Source organism: Capricornis sumatraensis, chromosome 9 (assembly GCF_032405125.1).
Source record: "Capricornis sumatraensis isolate serow.1 chromosome 9, serow.2, whole genome shotgun sequence".
NCBI classification, from domain to species: Eukaryota; Metazoa; Chordata; class Mammalia; order Artiodactyla; family Bovidae; genus Capricornis; species Capricornis sumatraensis.
Window position 1 is genome coordinate 71,370,184 of NC_091077.1, and position 24,691 is coordinate 71,394,874.

The window sequence follows — 24,691 nt, forward strand, 5'->3', positions numbered from 1 at the left end:
AATTTTTGACTAGACCAAAATTCACTCTTATATTCACTATTATAACTATAGTTTACTGCTAAGCTAAGCACCATACTATAATTATACTTCTTGTGTTATATACATTCTTCTTACTGGAGATATTAATAATTTTATTTGCTTAGTTTTCTACATCACTAATTTGTACATTATCAAATATATCAGATAATTTACCTCTCCCAATTATTTTCCTGAAGACATAAGTCCCAGAGCCCTCTCTCCTTCCGTTCCAACTGTGTACACACTTTACAGCCCAGGACTTTCCTTTATAACCATCATGGTGATTCTCTTTGTCTCTCTCCTGTGTTTTATCTCCTGCTTTACAAATCCATGCCTTCCTTTTATTTTACTTTTTTTCACTCTCTCATTTTGGTGGCACATATCCTACAATAGCTTCCTGGATAAGAAGTGTGGGATGTAATTTTGGGGGACACTTTGCAAGTCTCAGTAAGTCTTAATTTCACGCCATGTTCTTAAGGCTGGGGCAGTGGCGACATGATCACACCAGAGACCAGAGTGTTACATGACCAGAGATTATCTACCCCAGCCCCTCTCCAGGAAGATGCCAAAGCAAAGGCCCAGAGCAGAAATAAGCCACTTGTTCAAGATCTCTCAGCAAACTGACTCCGTCACTTTGCAACCAATAGCCTCTCTCCTAGGAATGAAACCAGGAGGGAGACTATTCTAAGCAAGACTTCCTGCCTCTAGGATGGGCTCTGAAGTGGTAGCTGGCTTTGTGAATTTAGGTAAGCCCTCTTCCCTCTCTGGGCTGCAGTTTCTATGCCCTGGAACATAAGGGATTGGAGGATTTCCCTGGTGGTCCAGTGGTTAAGAGTCTGCCTGCCAAAGCAGGGGACATGGGTTCAACCCTTGGTCTAGGAAGACTCTACATGCCATACGGTAACTACGCCCGTGGGCCACAGCTACTGAGACTGGCCGCTAGAGCTTTCGAGCAGCAACTGCTGAGCCCACGTGCCACAACTGCTGAAGCCGGCACGCCCTAGATCCCATGTTCGAAAACATGACAAGCCAGAAAGTGCAAAGCCTGTGTACCAAGGAGGTGACCTTCCCAGACACCCTGGGGGACCAGCCCTTCCTCTTCCTGTGTGACTCGGCAAGCACCATCTGTCTTTAGGCCTTCCTGCTTTAATCACTGAGGAAGACCCAGAACTCAGTGCATCTCTCGGAAATAAAATTGTCCTTGGCCCCAGATCTTTTCTCATAAGGGACACACTTCAAAAGGCACAACTAGAAAAAGTCTACACTCAGCCATGAAGACTCAGCACAGCCAAAACTAAAAATAAAAAATTTTTAAAATCTACCAAAAATAAGGGGTTGGTTTCCACACTCGAGTGTGCATCAGACTCAACTGGAGGGCTTGTCTAAACCCAGATTTCTGGGCCCAACCCCCAGAGTTTGTGGTTCAGTAGGTCTGCGTTGGGGCTGGAGGATTTGAGGTACTTTGAGGAATGCTGAAGCTGGTGGTCCAGGGACCCACTTGACTGCAACTTGGGCTTCCCAGGTGGCGCTAGTGGTAATTAACCCACCAGCCAAGGTAGGAGACACCAGAGACACGGGTTTGATCCCTGGTCAGGACAATTCTCTGGAGGAAGGCACGGCAACCCACTCCAGTATTCTTTCCTGGAGAATCCCTTGGACCAAGGAGTGTGACAGGCTACAGTCCATGGGGGGTCATAAGTGTTGGACACGACTGAAGCAGCTCCGGGAGTTGGTGATGGACAGGGAGGCCTGGCGTGCTGTGATTCATGGGGTTGCAAAGAGTTGGACATGACTGAGCGACTGAACTGAACTGAACTGAACTGAAGCAGCTTAGCACACACACAGACTAGATGATTTCTAAGGCCCTTTCACCTCTGATGCTGACTGAGACTCTCAGACTCCATTCTGCCCTCTCTTAACAGATGCAAAGCCTTGCTGGCTTCTCTGTTTCCACATAACCTTCGACCACTTCATCAGAGCCTTCAAGCACGAGAGGGCTTCCTGAAGCCGTACGGCTGGCAGTAAAGCTGAAGCACTGCTCAGATGTCACCGTCAAGGCTCACACTTCCCTCCTGGGCCCTCGGCCTCCCTTCACATCCAGCTTTGCCCGGGGCCTGGGAGCCTGTCCAGACCTCTACGCTGGCTCTGGACACAGGCTGACTCTGTCCCTCCTCCTGTCCCCTCCAAATCTTTAACCCTGGGAACACATGAAGAGGAGAGAAGACCAGGCCTCCCCTGCCAGGAAGAGGAGTGGAGCTGGTGCTGGGACTCGGGGAGCTGGTCTAGTTTTAGCTCTGTGCTCACCAACCTGGTGACTTTGCACCAGTCACTTTCCTTCTCTGGACCTCAGAGAAGAAATGTCACAGAAGCGTCCCTGGCCAGGGAGAGATGATTTAGTATCAGACACTGCCTTAAATAACATGTGGTAATAAAGTTATTATCTTTTCAATTTCTATAATCCTAATTAAGTAAAGAAAAAAGGTTTTAGTTTGCTGACTATATCTTTCATGTCATGTCTCCATACCCCTTCCTAATATCCCTTTTCAGTAAAGAACACTGTCATCTGTGGCAGTGCACACCCATTCTTACGAAATTTTGTGTCATTTGGAAACCTTGGAGACCCTCAGACAGGACTATGGTGCCAGATACCCTGGGACAGAGCATCTGCTGGGGTGTAAGGAAGGCCTGTGGCCCGATGTGAGGAAAGGGACTCAACAAGGGCGCAAGATAGCTCCGGGGATCTAGTCCTTTGGAGAGGATGCAAAGAAAGACTTAGTGGGTGATAGAAAGAGTGTGTTAAAAATCCATATTTTCATCTGGGCACCAGGACATATGTGAGAACATATTGTATGCTCAATCGAGGGGTCAGGCCAAAGTGAAGAACTGACAGAGGAGGAGCTTTTTTGGTTGTTTTGTATTTAAAGTTCTTTTTCTTTTTTATTTAGTTACTTAGTTTTGGCTGCAATGGGTCTTCATTGCTATGCACAGGCTTACTGTAGTCACAGTGAGCCGGGACTACCCTCTAGTTGCAGTTCACAGGCTTCTCATTGTGATGGCTTCTCTTGTTGTGGAGCAGGTTCATGACTTGTGGCTCTAGAGTACATGCTCAGTAGCTGTGGTGCAGGAGCTTAGCTGCCCCATGGCATGAGGGATATTCCTGAACCAGGGATCAATCCTGTGACCCCTGCATTGACAAGCAGACTCTTAACCACTGAACCACCAGGGAAATCCAAAGGAATAGTTTTGAGAGCTCATTCCATGACTCTGGGCACTCTTGGATTTTAAAAGGCAAGCTTTGGAATTCCCTGGTGGTCTAGTGGCTAAGATATTATTCTCCCAATGCACGGGACCCAGGTTGGATCCCTGGTCAGGGAACTAGATCCCACATGCTGCAGCCAAGAGTTCACATACTGCAACTAAAGATTCTGCATGCCACAACAAAGACCTGGAACAACCAAATAAGTAAATTTTTTTTTTTTTAAGTGAGGCTGGGAGGGGGAGAGCTGTGGACATGCATCTGAGGACTGCATGCCAAGTTGGCCGCTGGGAGAGCAGCTGCCTGCCGAATGGAAGGAGGAAGAGAGCTCTCTGGGGCACAGGGAGGGAGCAGAGTGCCTTCTCACCCTCCTTGGTACACGGAAGGTACCAGACATTGTGCAGTAGGAGCCAGCCTGGGCCAGAGGGACCAGGACAGGAAGTGAGGGGCCCAGCAGGGATAATCATGCAGGGTTATCTGGAAATGAGAAGCCTGGACTTGCCTGCAAAATGAAAGTGTGATGGACTGCTTCACAGTTGTTACAGTCAGAGGGCTTAACTTGGGAACGCCCACAGAAGGTACCCCAAGAAAGAGACATCATCTGTGTCTGCCGGGTCCAGGGGAGCTTAGCCTTATCTCAGCCATGAAACAGGAACCATCTGTCCAATTACTGCTTCTTCTGCTCCTTCCTTCAACCTGGAAAGAGGTGAGCTAAGGTGTCCCAGCCAGCATCGCAGCTGCACTGTGGGACAGGAGGAAGCCTCACCTTTGAATGATGATTGAAGAGCAGGTTACCTGGGAATAGACTGCCAGGGGGAGCACCTTTGAAGAGGAAAAGTTAAAATTTTACCTCTTTCTCCTTCTGCCTCTGTAACTCAGCTTGTTCCTTGCAAAGTCTAGATCATGTAGGTCTCAGAAAGTGGGGACTCACAATACTAGGAACTGGAGCTTATCTCACTCACCCTTGTCCTGCTCTTTGCAATCGCCCTAACCCCTGCAAACCCGAAAACCCGCTTAATCACGCCTGTCCATGTATAAAGACCTCTGTAACCCCTTTGTTTGGGGCTCAAAGCTTGGAGTGTTAACTCCTCTGGGCCCTCCAGCATAATAAACCTGAGTTCTCCAACTCTCTAGTGTGGTGCTTGGTTTCTTGAGTACTGGTTTCTGCAACACCTTCACTGGCTAAATTATAAAGGGGCATGAGTGCTAAGTTGCTTCAGTTGTGTCTGACTCTTTGATCCTATAGACTGGAGCCCTTCAGGCTCCTCTGTCCATGGGAGTCTTCAGGCAAGAATACTCGAGTGGGTTGCTATGCCCTCCTCCAAGAGATCTTCCGACCCCGGGGATCAAACTCTTCTGTCTCCTGGATTGCCAGGCGGGTTCTTGACCACAAATGCCACCTGGGAAGCCCTACAGAGGAGCTTTATAGTACCTAAGAATACTGGAGTGGGTTGCCATTTCCTTTTCCAGGGCATCTCCCTGACCCAGGGATTAAATCTGGGTCTCCTGCATTGCAGGCAGGTTCCATACCATCTGAGCTATAGGGAAATCCCTACAAAAGAGCAGAGGGAGGCAAAAATTAAGCTGCAGTTTAATTAAGCTGCTGTCTTCTGGTGTCTCCTGTGCTCAACATGGGCCGTGTAGTTAGTGGTAGAGACGGGAGGCAGACTTAGGAAACGTGGTGGAAGCTTACATGTTTGATGCACTTTTGGAAAACTGTGTCCTAGATTCCCCAGGCTCCAGGAATCTCCATCTCTTTCCCTTGTCTGCTTGACGAGAGTCTTGCAAAACTAGTCTTAGTGTTACTTGTGAGCTGGGACACATCTGGGACCCCAGAAGAGAAACCCACTTCTCAAAGCAGATTTGAAATAATTTGGAAAGTTACAACCTGCAAATATTTTGGACGAGGGAAGGAGGGACAGAGGAAAGAAGGAAGGAAGCAGGTGGGAGCAAGTCTTCCAGGCAGATGAGAGTCCGCAAGACAGGCAGGAAAGAGAGAAGGCAAGAGGAGAAAGAGAGAACGGTGAAAGTGGAACCCTGCGCTTCGGATTGGCTCCCCTGTTGCTTCTCATCTCTACTCTGGACACACAAACCTGGCAAGAGGGAGCAGGGTCCGCGCTCTCCAGCCTCTGTGGACAGCAGGGGATCTGGCTCAGTGAAGCTGGCCCAGGGCAGGCCCCAGGGGCTGGGTGGAGGCGTGGGGCTCTGGAACTCGAAGGGAGGAAGGGATTTCTCTGAGCTGGAGCCTGAAGGTTCCTGCAGCTCCAGCCAGCAACTGTTTTGGAAATAGAGGCGGGGAGACTAGGTTCTGACTCCAAACCCAGAGGGAGGGAGAGGAGAGTTTCCTTCCCTCTGGGGCCCCTCCAAAATAACCAGCTCTACACAGCCCTGCTCCCAGCCTACTCTCCACACCACAGTGGTGAAAAAATTAGGGGTGAGTGCGTGGAGAATGGACAAGTGCCCAGGCATCCAGACAAGTGAACTCTTGCTGAGTTTTAAAAATAAATTTAGGTGCTCGCTTTGGCAGCAAATATACTAAAATTGGAACTATAGGGAGAAGATTAGCATGGCCCCTGCACAAGGATGACATGCAAATCTGTGAAGCGTTCCCTATTTTGAAAAATAGATAGCCAGTGGGAATTTACTGTATGACACAGGGAGCTCAACCCAGTGCTCTGTGACAAGCTAGAGGGGAGGGAGGGGGTGGGAGGCGGGAGGGAGGTTCAAAAGGGAGGGGACATATGTATACCTATGGCTGATTCATGTTGATGTATGGCAGAAACATTGTAAAGCAGTTATCCTCCAATTAAAAATAAATGTATTTTAAAAATTTAGAATTACAAACTTGAGGAGAGCCCCAAGGGACCATCCAATCCAACGTGATTGGTCACAGAGAGGGAAACTGAGAGGCAAACTGACTTAACTGGACCCCTAAAAAGTTCCTGGCACTGTTCAAAGCTCTTTACTGGAATTATTTTATTTGAAGTTTACAATAAGCCCTACAAGGCAGTAAACTTACTGTCTCATTTTTCATTGGAAGAAACAGAGGCTCTGAGAAGTGAAATGATTTACCCCAAATCACACAGTTTGGGTTCTGGGGAGCATATTTGAACCCAAGTCTGACACGCTCTGGAGACGATGTGTAATGTACTACACCTTATTCCCTTCTCTGCTATTTTTTCCCCCTCTCTGATTTATAGAAGAGGAAACTGAACTCAGAGAGGCGAATTTGCTCGTGTTTATACAACTAGTTTATGGCAGAAGTTACATTTGAATTTGGGTTTGGCTGACCCTAATGCCCAAATGCTTTCCATTATGTCAGCATTTCTTAGATTTTTCTTCCTAAATATCCCAAATCATAGCAGAGACCTTAAAGCATAGGCCAAAGCCACGCACAGCAATAAAGAAACTTCTTTGATATCCTTTTATTATATCATGACACACATGCCAAACATACACACATATATAAAATACGTGATTTGGAAAATGTAAAAGTGATGCTCTTTCTCCCTCAGGATATTTGAGATTGACATTTGAGGGAAACTCCTGTCCTCTGAGAGGCCCATACGTGGCTTAGCCAAGGTGATTAGGAGCAGTCTCCTGAGCCCTGACATCCCACCATTGGGATGCCCCTTTGGAATGTCAATGGGGTGTTCCCAGGGGCTGAACCCAAAGCATCTCCCCCCAAGCACCATCAGCTCATTCCTGGCTTAGAGCTGGCCAGTGTCTCCGCCCAGGTCTCTTGCTCCCCTGATGGCCATTCACCTGCCCAAGCCAGAGGGGTCATTTACAAATGTAACTTAGCCACATCACGTTCTAGACAGTCTTACTCCAGTGGCTGCTGGCTGCAAAGAGCAAATATTGGAACCCCTGATGCGGAACTAAAGGAAATGGCTCCCTGCTTCCATCCTAACCCAGGCTAGTCCCCTCTCTTCCTACACTCCCCTCCCCTTCAGGCCACACTCTAACCCACCCCTTGGTCTGCAAGTTCTGTTCCACCACCTTCTTTTTCACCTCATAGAGCACAGGGCTCCACCCCTCCTCTGGGGAGAAGGCTTGCAGAATATTTTACACATGGCAGGTACTCCATAAATATCTGTTCAATTGATAAGAAAACAAAAGTATTGGTCCTTCCTTATCTTTGATTTGCTTATATATTTGGCCATACTGGGTCTTAGTTGCAGCATGCAGGATCTAGTTCCCTGACCAGGGATTAAATCCAGGGCCCCTGCATTTGGAGTGTGCAGCCTTAGCCACTGGACCACCAGGGACGTTCCCTTCCTCATCTTTAAAAAAAAACTTTCTTAGTTCCTAACTTGTCCTTGCTGGTGTGAGTTGAACAGGGAAGGCTGCAAGGTAATTTTCCTGCCGAAGGGAAAACAATATTAGCTGGTTCAACCCCTAAAATGGAATCATGAGGTGCTGAACTTGAATGAAGTTCTTCAGTCTGGTTTTAATTTGCTCAGTCCCTGGGTTCCTTATCTCTCAGTTAAGCAGCTAATGAATCATAAAGCCATGTGTTCTAGGAAAACAGTCGGAGCTAAAGGGCCTCAGCCTGAGGTCCACTGTCAGGACCTCCTCCCTGCTCTTGTTCATGGTCCTCAGGACACAAACCCCTGCTTCATTCCCAAGGGCCCTCTATTCACAAAGTGACGTGAGAAGGGCCAGCAGCGGGGACATGGGTCTCTAACTGCCTCTACCTGAATGTGGCTGAAAGTGCGAACTCCAGAGACACTTGTCCGGGCCTTGAGGCTGCTGAGTCTGAGTTTTGCACAATCTTCCTTGGAGACTGGAAGATATAAATTGTGCTCAAATAAGTTTGACCTGTTAGTTACCAGGTCACACTGACAGGTAGTGGTGGTGTTTCACTCAGTGCTAGCAGCAACTATCCAAAGGGAATAACAGTATACTCAACTCATGGAGTTTGTGCAGGAATAATAGCTAATGTATTCAAAGCTTCTAGCCCCAAGTGTGACACAGTAAAAAGCTCAGCAGCTGAAGAGAACTCTGAACTCTGCCTAACTGCCTTCCCTTGGAAGCCTTCAGATAGCTGCCTGCCTCATGCTTCATGTCTCAGGGCTCATGCCTCCTCAGAGAGGCCCACCCCTGCCTGTTTGCTCAGACCACCCTGGTCTTCCTTCCGAAGCACTTGGCCCAAGTTGTGATTCTATATTTTTTTGTTTCTTGGCTCATTAACTTTCTGCTGTCTGTCTTCCCCCTAGAGTGGAAGGTCCAGGAATATAGAGGCCCTGCCTATCTTGCTCTGTTATGTCACCAGTGCCCAGAGCTCAGCTCAGCTGTTCAACAGCCTTGAATGAAATGGTCACTCGTATGTAATAAAAGAGCAACAGGAACAAAAGGATGACAAAGCCACACTTGGCTACTGACGGAAACCCAAGGAGACGGCTGGTCTTGGATTCAGAAGAGGGGGGTCCCCGTGCTAGTTTTGTAACTCATTGGCCATGTGGCTTTGGGAAAGTCATTTCCTCTTAGCTGGGCCTCCACTTCCTCACCTGTAAGATGGAGATCACAACTCTCACCCTGGCTGCCTTACAGGGGTCTTCTGAGAATCTAATAAGATAACCAAAGTGGAAAGCAAATCATGATACAAAAGTTAGAGCCTTGTTTAAAACAGTAACTGCCACCAGCTGCAGCGGAACTAACAGCAGCACCTTCCTAACCTCCCAGCAGAAGCCCCTGGAACGCTTCAGGGGGAGGACACCTGACTCTGACCCAGCCGGGCAATTCTCCCTGTGTTTGCAGTTGAAAGAAAAGGGCTGGTGGTGGGAATGGGGTGGGGCTTGCTCGCTGAAAATTCGCTTTGATGGGAGTGAAAATTCCATGATGAAAAACATCCCATGCCCTCCCTGAATTCCAGGAAGCAAATTGGAAACAGCTTCTCTGAGAAGCTGAGAGAGGCCCGATGGGAAGAGAGAGGGGCTGGCTGCCGGTCCTCCCACAGGGCTCACGGAACCAGTCCCCCTTTTGCTGGCATCTGGAGATGGATGCCCACGTGGAAACACTGCAGCCCCCAGTCTAAACACAAAGGATTAAAAGTCGTGGGGCCCACTTGCCAGGAGACCGCCGAAAATATCTGATGCTGCTGCTTTCTCCTTCTTCCACCCGCTGTCCCTGTTTTTGGCTCAGTCTAGAGAATAAGGCGGGGGAGCCTGGTGGGCTGCCGTCTATGGGATCGCACAGAGTCGGACTGTAGCGACTTCAGCAGCAGCAGCAGCCGAGAATAAAAAGGGTCCACCGCCAAAGCGTGACCTAACGAGGCTTAGGAGCCAGACATCGCGAGATTTGCCGCAGCTGGAACTCTGACTGCACACCGGAAGTCAGCCTGGCGGGCACTGCAGTATGCCACCAAGTTCTAGTCTCTGACAGAGCCAATCTCTTACACACCAAAGCGCGTGACATGTGGTGGGCGTGCAGCCCGCTTTCTGGGCCCGAGGCTTCTTCACATGGGACCTCAGCTGCGGTCGGAGTCAGACTCTGAGGCGGCTGAAGCCAAAGCCGTCTTGTTTCAGTGCTACCCACAGCTTTCTCTGTCCTAGAGACCACAGACCGTAGGGAGAGAAGCAGGCAGCTGATGTATAGGGTGTGAGGACGGGCGAGGAGGCCCGAACGTGTTCAGAGCCCTGTGTTTAGCTTCTGCTGAGATCTGCCCTCCAAGTGGCCTTCCAAAGTGCTGCCCAATAGGAGGAGGATACATGAGTCACATGTGTCTTTTTAATTGGTTTCACCGCCACGTGAGAAAGATAAAAAGAAGCAGATGAAATTAATTTTCATGCTATTTAGCCCCAGATAACGCAAACACCATCATTTCAACATGTAGTCAGTGTAAAAGTTGTTGAGGCATTTTACATTCTTTAATTACCACTAAGTTTTTGAAGCCCAGTGTGTATTTCACACTTGCAGCAATGACCACTAGCTGTGGGTCCTTCTACAGGTTGCTTACGCTCCCTCCCTCATCCTTATCCCCCCTCCAAAATGGGGATGATAATAATGGTACCTACCTTAGAAGGTTTTTATAAGGATTTAATTTTCCTAGAGTAAGGCCTGTTATAGAGGAAGAGAGATAAAAACATTGCCTATTCTGTCCTTCTGAAAAGCAAACAAGGTGATGGATTTTTTTTTTTTTTTTGATGATGGAGTTGAAACATGATACAAAAATTCAGACCTTGTTTAAAATTGTCACCAACAGAAACTGAATCAACGAGAAATTACCCTCACCTCCTCCAGGAGTCCTGTGGCATTTCACCTGGAGCCTCTGTATTATCCTAGTACATTCTCCATTTTCAGGTAAGATAGTTTGTTTTCCTGTCTCTTGCTACCAAAGGAGAGTCCCATGGAGGCTTGGCCTTCACTTCTGCCATTCCATCAAGAGGGAAGAACGGGGGTGTCTGGCTTGGCCCCCTACCCCTGGTCCATTTGGCAGGTTCAGGCTCCACGGAACAGAAAGAGGGGAATCAGAGTGTTGATCTCATTAACTGACAGGAGGACCAAATGGGCTATCATGTATGCAGATACTTGGTACCGTGACTTGGAAAGGATGCCTAATGGTGCGGCTTATTCTTATTGCGTTGGAGCCTAGACACTGGGGATCTGAGGATGAAAAGATGTGGGTGCTGCTCTTATAGGGCACATGATCTGGTTATACTGAGGGTCCCACTGACATACCTATGCGACCAGGCGAGAAACAAGCCTTGCTCCTCCTTTCTCTTTGATCTAGGCTCCCTTGAGGGGCATCCAGGACCATACAGAGGGAGGGGAAGGCAATTTGGGAACTAGTTGATCCCTTGGAATGGTATGGAAGGGACTATTCTTGAGGATTCAGGAACTAAGGGAGAGGAACAAAGTCTGTACTCTGAGGGGTTCAGGACAAAAAACTGTTTTCCTTGACTTCCTTGGGCTTGCTGGTTTCCAGGAACTCACTTCCAGTCAGGCCATGATGGGCATTCAGGATCACTTTAAAGGTGTGACACAATGCTAGCCTTTGAGAGCACATGGCTGAACTGGTGGTTAAGAAGTGGTTAACAGGCATTTTCTAGCTGTTTGCCCTCTGTTACATTATTTAAGCTCTCAGTTTTCTTGTCTGTGAAATAGGAAAAGCCATGTGTATGGTCTTATTTGAATTAGTAAATTTGAAAAAGCATGGTATAAAAATATTTATTGTTTCACTTTATATGTGAAAATTTGTCAAGAACCTTGCAAGGATATTATAATAGGTGAGCAGAAATTCTAATGGGTAAGCAGAAATACCTGTCATCCTTTAATAGATGAGTATTGAGTTACATCAGTTTGAATTATTTGAGGACTTTAGGAATGTTTCCATGAATAATTTGATTGCTCATACCTCATTATAGAGTAATTGTGAATATTACATAGGATCATTCAGTAAATAGCTCACAGTAATCCCTCAGTAATATTAATAATGGTATTATTCTGATATAATGATAAAATTTGAAGACAATGAGAGAGATAATTGGAGAAGGATAAATGAGCAGACCTGGGTCTGCTGTTTCCTCATCTGTAAAATGGTGAGAACAGTGACCTTGTGAGGAGTTGAACAGTTGTGAGCTTTGGGATAAACAGCATTGAAGGCAGTTGTAACAGTTGAGGTGATTTTATGGCATGGCATGAATGCAAAGGTTCAGGATTTCTATGGGTGTACCCATACCAGAAATGGTATGGACCTAACAGAAGCAGAAGATATTAAGAAGAGATGGCAAGAATGCACAGAAGAACTGTACAAAAAAGATCTTCACGACCCGGATAATCACGATGGTGTGATCACTCATCTAGAGCCAGACATCCTGGAATGTGAAGTCAAGTGGGCCTTAGAAAGCATCACTACGAACAAAGCTAGTGGAGGTGATGGAATTCCAGTTGAGCTATTTCAAATCCTGAAAGATGATGCTGTGAAAGTGCTGCACTCAATATGCCAGCAAATTTGGAAAACTCAGTGGCCACAGGACTGGAAAAGGTCAGTTTTCATTCCAATCCCAAAGAAAGGCAATGCCAAAGAATGCTCAAACTACTGCACAATTGGACTCATCTCACATGCTAGTAAAGTAATGCTCAAAATTCTCCAAGCCAGGCTTCAGCAATACATGAACCATGAACTTCCTGATGTTCAAGCTGGTTTTAGAAAAGGCAGAGAAACCAGAGATCAAATTGCCAGAATCCGCTGGATCATGGAAAAAGCAAGAGAGTTCCAGAAAAACATCTATTTCTGCTTTATTGACTATGCCAAAGCCTTTGACTGTGTGGATCACAATAAACTGTGGAAAATTCTGAAAGAGATGGGAATACCAGACCACCTGACCTGCCTCTTGAGAAATCTATATGCAGGTCAGGAAGCAACAGTTAGAACTGGACATGGAACAACAGACTGGTTCCAAATAGGAAAAGGAGTACGTCGAGGCTGTATATTGTCACCCTGCTCGTTTAACTTCTATGCAGAGTACATCATGAGAAACACTGGAAGAAACAGAAGCTGGAATCAAGATTGCCGGGAGAAATATCAATAACCTCAGATATGCAGATGACACCACCCTTATGGCAGAAAGTGAAGAGGAACTAAAAAGCCTCTTGATAAAAGTGAAAGAGGAGAGTGAAAAAGTTGGCTTAAAGCTCAACATTCAGAAAACGAAGATCATGGCATCTGGTCCCATCACTTTATGGGAAATAGATGGGGTAACAGTGGAAACAGTGTCAGACTTTATCTTTTTGGGCTCCAGAATCACTGCAGATGGTGACTGCAGCCATGAAATTAAAAGACGCTTACTCCTTGGAAGAAAATGTATGACCAACCTAGATAGTATATTCAAAAGCAGAGACATTACTTTGCTGACTAAGGTCTGTCTAGTCAAGGCTATGGTTTTTCCTGTGGTCATGTATGGATATGAGAGTTGGACTGTGAAGAAGGCTGAGCGCTGAAGAATTGATGCTTTTGAACTGTGGTGTTGGAGACTACTCTTGAGAGTCCCTTGGACTGCAAGGAGATCCAACCAGTCCATTCTGAAGGAGATCAGCCCTGGGATTTCTTTGGAAGGACTGATGCTAAAGCTGAAATTCCAGTACTTTGGCCACCTCATGGGAAGAGTTGACTCATTGGAAAAGACTTTGATGCTGGGAGGGATTGGGGGCAGGAGGAGAAGGGGACAACAGAGGATGAGATGGCTGGATGGCATCACGGACTCGATGGACATGAGTCTGAGTGAACTCCGGGAGTTGGTGATGGACAGGGAGGCCTGGCATGCTGCGATTCATGGGGTCGCAAAGAGTCTGACACGACTGAGTGACTGAACTGAACTGACCCTACTTTAAACAAGGATCTAAAATTGGAATTTAGTCATTCAGTGATCAGCTTTTTGTTGAGATTGTAGTGTGCAAGCACTTCTGGCTGAGAGCTGTGGAAGATGGTCCTGCCACTGATGAAGTTATAGTCTAGACAAGAGGTGACCAACTGGCTTATCAATGGCCTTATGCAAACCACAGACTGCACTGTGCTTTTATTTATTTATTTTTACCTTTGAAATTGTTGCCAATGTAAAATTTGGGAGATTTTGTGTTAAAATCAAGATTTCAAAATAAAATACAGAATATATGTAACCAAGGAGGTAAAAGGCTTTTACTTAGAAAACTTTAAGAGTTTGATGAAAGAAATTAAAGATGATAGAAACAGATGGAAAGATATATAGTGCTCATGGATGAAATAATTAATATTGTTAAGATGACTATACTACCCAAGGTAATCTACAGGTTCAGTGCAATTGCTATCAAAATTCTAATGGCATTTTTCACAGAATTAGAACAAATGATTCTAATATTTGCATGGAAACACTGCTAAGTCACTTCAGTCATGTCCGACTCTGTGCTACCCCATAGACGGCAGCTCACCAGGCTTGCCCGTCTCTGGGATTCTCCAGGCAAGAACACTGAAGTGGGTTGCCATTTCCTTCTCCAATGCAGGAAAGTGAAAAGTGAAAGTGAAGTCTCTCAGTCGTGCCCGACCCTCAGCGACCCCATGGACTGCAGCCCACAGGCTCCTCCATCCATGGGATTTTCCAGGTAAGAGTAGTGGAGTGGGGTGCCATTGCCTTCTCCGGCATGGAAACACAAAAGACCCCAAATAGCCAAAACAATCTTGAAAAAGGAGAACAAAGCTGAAGGTATCATGCTCCCTGATTGCAAACAATACTACAAAGCTACAGTGTGGCTCTGGCACGAAAACAGACACTTAGATTAATGGAACAGAATAAAGAGCCCAGAAATAAACCCATACTTGTATGGTCAATTAATCTATGACCAAGGAGGCAAGAACATATAATGAGACAAAGACAGCCTTTTCAAACTTGATGTTGAGAAACTGAACCACTTTCACATACTCTATACAAAAATAAACTCAAAATCGATTAAAGATTTAAATGTGGGACTTGCAATCATAAGACTCCTCCTAGAAGAAAACATAGGCAGTATGCTTTTTGACATCACTCTGAGCAATAATTTTTTTTATTATGTCTCTTCAGCCACAGGCAACGAAAGTAAAAATAAACAAATGGTACTACATCAAATTAAAAAGCTTCTGCATAGCAAAAGAAACTATCAACAAAATGAAAAGACAACCAATTGAACAAGAGAAAATATTTGCAAACAATGTATCTGATAAAGGGTTAATATCCACAATATACAAAGAACTCATACCACTCAGCAGCAAAACAAACATGCAAACAAAACAAACCTGATGAAAAATGAACAGAGGACCTGAATGGACATTTTTCCAAAGATGGCCAATAGACACATGAAAAGATGCTCAATATCACTAATCATCAAATGCAAATCTAAACCACAGTATCATCTCACAGTTGCCAGAATGGCAGTTATCAAAAAGGCAACATGTAAATGCTGGACAGAATGGGGAGAAAAGGGAACCCTTGTACACTGTTGACAGGAATGTAAATTGGTGCGGCCACTGTGAATAACAGTAAGGAAGTTCCTAATAAAATTAAAAGTGGAACTTCCATATGATCCAGAAGTTGTACTTCTAGGTATTTATCTGAAGAGAACAAAAGCACCACTTTGAAAAGATATGTGTGCCCTTTTGTTCATTGTAGCACTATTTACAATAGCCAAAATATGGAAGCAACCTAAGTGTCCATTGATAGATAAATGGATAAAGAAGATATAGAATATTACCAGCCACGAAAAAGGATGAAATCTTGACATTTGTGACAACATAGACAGACCTAGAATGAACACAGAGGATTTTATTTCACAGGAAATAAGCCAGAGAAGACAAATAACGTATGATTTTCACTTACATGTGGAATCTAAAAAACAAAACAAATCAAGAACATAACAAAACAGAAACAGAGTCATAGACACAGAGAACAAACAGATGTTTGCTGGGGGGAGGCAGAGGAGACACAGATGAAATAGGTGAGGGAGAGTAAGAGATAAAAAATTCCAGTTACATAATAAATAAGTCACAGAAATGTAATGTGCAGCCTAGGGAATATAGTCAATAATCTTGTAATAAACTTTATAGTAACATGATAACTAGACTTATTGTGATTATTTTGTAGTGTGTAAAAATATTGAATCATTGTGTTATACATTTGAAACTAATATCCTAAGTCAGTTGTGTTTCAGTAAAAAAAAAAGATTTCCAGGGAGCCCTGCAAACGTGGCACTATGAGCAGCTGGTGCGGAGTGTTCAGGCTGTGGTCTGTTGCCTGCGCACCATCTATTCACCGAACGTGCCCTGCCCACTGTGGCCCTGGGGACCCTGCTCTGAAGACAGCGTGGAAATTCACAGAAAAACATGAATGGGTAACAACAGAAAATGGTGTTGGATCAGTGGCAATCAGCAGTTTTGCAGAGGAAGTTTTGGGAGATGTTGTTTACTGTAGTCTGCCTGAATTGGGGACAAAATTGAACAAACCAGGAATTTGGTGCTTTGGAAATTGTGAAAGCTGTTAGGGAACTCTTTTCTCCTCTATCAGGAGAAGTAACTGAAATTAATGAAGCTCTAGCAGCAAATCCAGGACTTGTTAACAAAACTTGTTATGAAGATGGTTGGCTGGTCAAGATGACACTCCATAACCCTTCAGAAATAGATGAACTAATGAGTGAAGAAGTATATGAGAAATACACAAAATCTATTGAGGACTGAAAGTGGAACCCCTAAATAAACTAGTTTGAAACAAAAATAGATTTCCAGCTGTATTTCAGGATCTGGAGGACCTGGCAACATTCTGGTAGGGCACCAATTGACTGCCACTTGGACAAGGTGTTATGGGCTGAACTGTGTTTCTCCAAAATTCATGTCTTGAAGTCCTAGCCCCTGGAACCCCAGAGTGGGACTATACTTAGAGACAGGATCTTTAAAGAGGTAATTGATGTCAAAGTCATATTGATGAGTCCTAATCCAATATGACTAATATCTGTATAATAAAGGGAGATTAGGACACAACACCCAGACCAAGGGATGACCGTGCGAGGTCACAGTCAAGAGGTAGGGATCTGCAAGCCAAGGAGAGAGGCCTCGGAAGAAATCAAATCTGCGATCACCTTAAGCATAGACTTCTGGTTTCCAGAACTGTGAGAAAATAGATTTTTGTTGTTTGAGCCATCCAGTTGTGTTACTTTGCTAAGACAGCCCTAGCAAACTAATACCCAGGACCTACGTTCTTCAGTGTACAGTCCTCACCACTCCTAAATGCTATGCATCCTGTTCACTTATGTATCATGCATGGTCCCTGTTGGCATATGAGTTTGCAACCCCTGATCTAGAGGAAGAGGATATTCTCCATATAAATTGTGTGTTTCTATTTCAAAGCTTTCATGTTCATTTTCTCCTTTCATTTCCCCCAAACTTCAAAGAGGCTGGTTCTGTCATCTCCATTTGGCAGGAGAGAATACAGAGCTCAGAAAAGTGAACTCATTTTTCCCAAGTCAAAGCTGGGACAGAACCCAAGCCTTAAATAACTGGGCAGCTGCGTGTGTGTGTGTGTGTGTGTGTGTGTGTGTGTGTTATAAGCCAGTTACAGCAATGCACAAATCCAAAGGAAGGTTATTTTCTTGAAAAAATATTTGGCATAGAATTCCCTTCACAAGTGAAACCTAGATTAGAACTTGAGTAACAGAAATCTGACTTATGCAGCAGTTTATCTCATGGAGGCAGTGCCAGCTTGGCAGGCCTTTGACCTGGAGGAAAGAGTGGGGGAAGCTATGAGTAACACAGGGACTGTGCTGCCTATAGTGAGCATTTGGGAGTAGAAAGCATCAGAGCCTGGGACTGTGGCAGAGAAGGTCCAGTCATCTATGTCCAGTCTGCAAGTGAAGATGAGAGAAGGAACAGCAAGATAGGGAAGAATGGAGGGATGTCCAGAGAAAGAAGTAACTTCCTGGGGGAACTCGCTGAATATCTGATGGAGGCTGAGTGGCTTTCAAGATGCCCCAGACTTGTGAAAGAAACTTTGTTTGTGTAATGACACATTATACACAGGAACAAAGTATATGCAGATACAGAAAGACGAAAAAGCGAGTTGCAGCAGGGGATGTCAAGTATGACTTTTCTTTGAGTTAAACAAGACAGACACAGATAAATAGAGGTGTATATCTATATGTATGTATATATAGACAGATTTTATATATATAATGAAATCTCTGCAAGGACACACATCTTGTTAAAGGGCTTACCTCCCAGAATTGGGAAAGAGTGTGTGGGTTTTTACTTTTCACTTTCCACCTTTATATACTGTGTGAATTTCTTAAGATAAACGTTGTTAGTTTTGTGTCATTTAATACAAAAGGTAACCCTAAGGCTTGAGGATTGGAAGATAGGCAAGGTTGTGTCCCTGCTAGGGAATGTGGAGAAGTCAGACATCTGGCAAGAAAGGAAGCCTGTGTTGCACTGGATGTATTAGCATGAAGGGCAATAGTGAGGGTGTGAGAAGTGTGGAGGGGTTGCAGAGGGGCAATTGAAAGTGGACACAATGGATATGATTACCAGACAACAGAATGAATCAGAGGAGAGCTGTGTAGCGGGGAGGGCAGAAATGGAGGAACAGAGAGGATTTTGAACAATGCTAACTGAGCATCAGCTTTGGGTTGACAGATACAGGACAGTGTCGTTGCAGTTGCTGCTGGTTCAGTGGGGTCTCTGGGAGATGGCAAGTCTAAGGAGAGGACCCTTGAAGGATTCCACACGGGAGAGTTTTTCAGTCAAAGGGTAGAGGAGGAGTGCACTGAGGTTGTGCAAAGGACTGACCTGAGCTGCGAGGCTGCAGGGGGGCAGTGCAGCTGTTTAGCTGAGAGGAGCAGTCCCAGAAAGGGGCAGTGCCAGTGGGGATGGAGAAATAAGAACCAAGTAAATAAGACAAGGCTTGGAGAGAGGCAGCGGGGAGGGAGAGTGAGGAGCATTGTGAGGAACTGAGTGCACATCTCAGCTTGCTGGCTGCAGATCTCAGCTTGCCCATCTGTATGATATATTAAAGTAATGTCAAGAATCAATGAAATAATGCACTTGATAGGTAACTATGATCGTAAGCTCAGGTATTGGGGTCAGACTTACCAGAGTTCAAATCCTTTTACCACCAACGACTAAATGTGTGACTAGCAAGTCATTATTGTCTCTGAACCCGGTGCCCCTTCTGCAGGTGGGCATTATGTGTTGTCATGGAAATGATGCTGGCAGGGCCTGGCACAAAATAAGCTCCCAACAAACGGTCAAGCTATTACCATTACCATCAAGAAAACCACTGAGCACAGATCCTGCCACAGGCTCTGTAAGCGCTCAGTAAATGTCAATTCATGTTGTAATTCATAAGGCAGAGGACGAGAGCCAGGAATCGTGGGTTACCGGCCTGCGAAGAGGGGCTGTCGGCGGTTGCCTCCCTCGCACTTCCTCCTACCCCCGCAGCCACTGCGTATTCTCCCCATCCCTGCCCGCACTTAATGTCCCTGGAGGGCGGCGGAGGTGCGGGCCAGGCGGACCGCATGTGGACACTTACCCTCACCACCGCCGGCCACGTCCAGGGGCGTCTGCAGCCACGAAGCTCTGGGCCGTCCCGCCTCCCGCTGCTGCAGCCCAGCAGGCGCCCGCCCCAGGCATACTTTTCCCATCCCGTCATGGGCGGGAGAGCTTTCCACCCGGTCACGTGGGCCGGCCCGCAGAGCGGCCGCGCGCTCTTGGGCTTTGGTTGGAAAAACCTTTCAGCTCCTGTGACAACTTGATTGTGTTGATGGACCGTTCTGTGCGTAGAAATTGTCAGTGCATTTGAAGATTTCTGTGCAGGAGAGTGATCCTTATCCAGGCGTGCCTTATTAGGCACATGTCTAATGAGACCTGTATGTGAGCATGCATCTCGCTGTGAATCTAGGAGTACTGTGGACGTGACCGCTTATAACAGAGTACCTTTCCATGTGTACTGAATGTAAGGGTGCTCGAGAGAGATTATGAATTACGTGTATGTGTTTAGTTTTGTGTGTGTGTGTGTGCATAAGAGCATGTGTCCAAATATACATCAGGGCTGTGTCTGCACAAACACCTGCATATATCCAAGCTTGCAGCTTGGTGTGCAACAGTATACTTCAGTTGTGGTATGTACACACTAGTGGTTGGATGTCTGTGTTTGGGTGCACGTTTAAATGTGTGTATGAGTAGGCAATAACTGCTTATCAATGTGTATGTGTATGATACTGTGTGGGACCAGTTTGTGCAGTGTTTATATGTAAATGTACCTTGGTGTGGGTTTTGTCCAGATGTGAGTGTGTGCACACACATAATAATGGATGGGGGCCTCTGTGACCCCACCCTCATCTCCCTCCTCCCCAGAGGATGAGGCTTCACTGGCCTCACTAACTCTCTGGCCCGGCCTCAGGTCCTTGAGGACCTGCTGGAGGACCCCAGCCCCCAGATGGGCAGGTTGACCATGTTTATGTAGCAAGCAGGCACCAGAGGAAAGAAAAGTGATTAGAGGCCTGGCTTTTGCTTCTCCCTATTCCTTCCCCTGCTCTCTTTCATTAGCTACCAGTATTTCACCTGGCTGCCAGAGCATCTGATGAACAGATGGTATATGACCCAGGGTTTATTTGAATGCAGATGCGTATTCAAATTCTCATGCTGGTTCCACCACTGTAGACATGTCAGTTACCTCAGGTGATATTTCACTTTCTGAAAAGTAGGGAGAATAATAATTATATCACTTGCCCTGTCTTTCCGCTTGGAGCTGTGACACTCACTTACATAAAGGTTTGGTAAGCCATCGAGCTATGTAGAAAATTACTATTATGTAAATATTATTTGAGGATGAAAGTTAGTGGGCTCTGCAAACATTTAGTAAACCCCCATCTAGGTGCTGGGTATCTAGATGCACCCGTACTCACTTATATCTGACTCTGTGACCCTATGGACTGTAACCTGCCAGGCTCCTCTGTCCATGGGGTTCTCCAGGCAAGAATACTAGAGTGGGTAGCCATGTCCTCCTCCAGGGGATCTTCCTGACCCAGGGATTAAACCCATGTCTCCTGTGTCTCCTGAATTGCAGGCAGATTCTTTACCACTGAGCCACCTGGGGATCTAGAGGTAAGTCCAATAGACTTGGTGCCTGGCCTTCTGGAACTTAGAATCTAGTGGGGGTGATTCAGGTGGTTTCATGTGAAATGTTTTGCAGAAGAGGGAGATACTGCATATGAAACTGGGAGGTCAGGAAAGACCTGGGGAAGCAGTGCTCAGTTGAGCCTGAGAGATGGCGGGGACTTGTCTAGGTGTAGGGGAGTTGAGAGGGTGAGAGCTCTAAACTGACTGAAAGATAACATGTGACGTGGAGTTTAGTGTTTCAGTTCACAGGTGGTTGGAAACGGGACCTTGGTCTGTTCCCAGATGCGTCAGGAATAGACAAGGTGAGGGAACCTGGCTAAGGATGCGTGGAGGCCATTCAGAATCTAAAGTGCTCAGGAAAGCCCCTCTCCTAGGGTAGGGTAAGAATCTCACCCTCCACGGCTCTCCACTGTAACTCAGGTTGAGATCACTGGCATGCCCTTGTTGGCAAGAAAATGGTTAATGAACAATATAGGGAAAGGCAGTGGTGCCACACTTAGCCCCGGGCAGGCATCTAATAAGTGCTTACTGGCTGTGTTAATGGGAGTGGATGTTTTCCCAACTTTTGCAGGTACCCTGGAACCCAGGTCCCCTGAAGCTGAGGAGATTCCTGGGGACCTTGTCCTGTGGGTCTCTGCAGTGGTGATGGTTTCACAGAGCAGGAAATCTAAAATATTCATGACATGGCTATTCCAGGAGCTACTTCTAGCTACATGGGGGCTCAGGACTTCTCACTAACTTGTTTATGTTTTTTATTCAGTCCAAAAACATGTATTACCTGTTATGAATGTGGAGACCAAGAGATGAACTTCTGGTCTACAGGGAAATGAATGTGAGTACAAATTACTCTTAAGATACAAAATACAGTATGTCAGAGGAAAAGTACAATGTGTTATAAAAAATGAGAGGGCTTTCCCCCTTTGATTCAGTTCAGTTCATTTCACAGTTTCATTCATGTCTGGAGAACATCCTCATGGTTAAATGAGAGAAGATGAGTACATTAGGGTATGGATGACCACAGAGGGATTACAGTCTGATAGGGGCAGCCATGTACCTGACAGGGTAAATTTGCTTTTCCACATCTGTCCACGCCTCTCTTGAGTGTGCCATCTCATACTGTAGAGGTTGTTGTTGTTCAGTCACTCAGTTGTGTCTGACTCATAGCTACCCCTAAGGACTGCAGTATGCCAGGCTTCTCTGCCCTTCACTCTCTCTCTGAGTTTGCTCAAACTCATGTCCATTGAGTTGATGATGCCATGGCTGGAAAACTAAACATCCTTTTGCTAAGATCCTTGCTGCTGGGTTCCTGTTTGAGATTTAGGTTTAGCATATTCAAAAGCAGAAACATTACTTTGCCAACAAAGGTCCGTCTAGTCAAGGCTATGGTTTTTCCAGTGGTCATGTATGGATGTGAGATTTGGACTGTGAAGAAAGCTGAGCGCTGAAGAATTGATGCTTTTGAACTGTGGTGTTGGAGAAGACTCTTGCTTGGACTGCAAGGAGATCCAACCAGTCCATTCTGAAGGAGATCAGCCCTGGGATTTCTTTGGAAGGAGTAATGCTAAAGCTGAAGCTCCAGTACTTTGGCCACCTCATGCAAAGAGTTGACTCATTGGAAAAGACTCTGATGCTGAGAGGGATTGGGGGCAGGAGGAGAGGGGGACGACAGAGGATGAGATGGCTGGATGGCATCACTGACTCGATGGACGTGAGTCTGAGTGAACTCCGGGAGTTGGTGATGGACAGGGAGGCCTGGTGTGGTGCGATTCATGGGGTCGCGAAGAGTTGACACAACTGAGTGACTGAACTGAACTGAACTGAGTCCTGTGGGCGTGTGCAAGACCTGAATTCAAAACTGAGTTAGGAAGAAAAACTGAATGTGTACCTTGGTGTGGGTTTTGTCCAGATGTGAGTGTGTGCACACACATAATAATGGATGGGGGCCTCTGTGACCCCCATCCTGTTTGGAGAGGAGGCAACAGCCTGGGAGAAATCCATTTTGCTGGGATCAGCCCAAAAGGTACAGCATGGCGCTAGGGTTCTTGCAGTAGCTCCTGGTGTCCAGATTATACCTAGGATGGTGTGTTCCTATAGCCAGAGACTGGGCCAATTCATCCCTGAACTCTAGCTTCCAGGTTGGATGTGTGTGGGGCAGGGGGGTGTGGGGGTCCAGTACTATGGATAGTGTTTTGGGAATCATTCCTGGAAGCCCAGGTAGAACTCGCTCTGTGCTGATTCTGAACTCACTTGATTTTATTAATTCCATGTTTTCTTAAAATAGCTAGAAGGGTTTTATCTCTTCACTTGAACCCTAATTGATATGTTATGCTGTGAAGTACAGGTGCCAGAAAAGTCAGAGAAGGGACATGAGTGCACAGTGGAACAAGCAGGGAAGAAATCCAGAGGACTGCAATTCTTTCCTCTTTCAATTTCACCTCCTACTCTCAGCCCCTCTTCCATCCTATAATCAATCTTCAAATGAATTAATCAATTGAATTGATTGTGTCAAACAACGACAGTGCACAAGGCACTCTGATGTTGAGGGTCACAGTCGTGAATGGATACACAAGGCCTCTGCTTATGCAAAGACGGATGTTCTACCAGCACTCAAATAAACACAGAATTCAAAATCATGGTAAGAGTTTTGAAGGAAAAGAAGAGGGAACTGTGGGAGAAAATGATGGTGTGGAGTCTGCAAGAGAACTTATTTTGATTGGGAGGTCTGGGAAGATTGTTCACGTAGGTAACCTTTAAGGTGAGCCGCACAGGAATAAAAAAGAGCCAACTGTGCCAAGGGCAGAGGAGGGGCAGGAGAGGCGTCAAGCAGCAGGAACAGAGTGTAAGAGCCATGTGAGCCTTTCTCAGCACCTTCCTGCTGCTCCCTGTGTAATAGCCATAGGGCACAGCCGCAGTCCTTAGCCTTTTTGTGCTGAACGCTCTGTGATTTGTCATCCTCCCAGACATTTCTCCTGTTTTTCCCATGTGACGGTGTTCCTCAGTCTTGGCATTAGTGACATCTGGGGCTGGATGAGTCTTCCGCTGTGGGAACTGTCCTGTGCCCTGTTGGATGTTACCGCTGGCCTCTACTCCCTAAGTGATAGTACTTAGGCCTCTGCCCCTAGTTGTGACAACCAAAAATAACTCCAGACATTGCCAAATGTCCCGAGAGGGGCGATGTCACCTCTTTGAAAACTGCCGCCTCCCCTCTGCTTTGGTCAGGTGGTCTTCTTGCTGGCTCCCAAATGCACCTTTAACCTTGTATGTTTCTGCACCTCCACTAATGCAGTTCCCTCTAATTATTACCTGCTCTTCTGCCCCTCCGCAAAGCCTTACCCATATTTCTACAAGAAATGCATGGCTCTTATTTACTCAGCATCCCTCCGTCCTTTGGGGCATTTGTATTGGATGACTCTCATGTGTTTGAGTGGTAGAGTATCCTGCCTGCCCAGGTGTGTGGAGCCGTGACCTTTCCTTCTGTGTCCAGTTAAGAGCCAGAGGCTGGATGTGAACCAGCCAGCCATCCAAGCTGAGCCAGCCAGGCTTTCCATGGGCTCTCCATGGGAGGGCACTCTTGTGAACTGTTAACTTTTAAGTACAGAGCCCTCGACTGCCACTGGCAGGGAGCCTGCCACTTGGAGAGGGCCTACTCCAAGCCTGTGACCACTTTATTAGAGCCTTTTGTTCAGAGACTTGTGCTAAAGCATTCACATTCTATGTTCTCTCTCACCCCGCTTAAGCTAGTTTGGATTGTTTCTGTCAGTTATCACAAAAAGTGACCTAATTCAATTTTCCTCAATGCCTGG

General features: G+C 46.1%; 1 non-coding gene and 1 pseudogene across 1 annotated transcript; both read left to right on the forward strand.

The window, feature by feature from the left end:
- The first annotated feature begins 1,039 nt into the window (after positions 1 to 1,039).
- Positions 1,040 to 16,457, forward strand: LOC138086342 (glycine cleavage system H protein, mitochondrial-like; annotated as a pseudogene).
- LOC138086753 (U6 spliceosomal RNA) lies at positions 5,790 to 5,892 on the forward strand. Its single transcript, XR_011145449.1, has one exon. It is a non-coding gene; the product is annotated as a U6 spliceosomal RNA (small nuclear RNA).
- Positions 16,458 to 24,691: the final 8,234 nt, after the last annotated feature.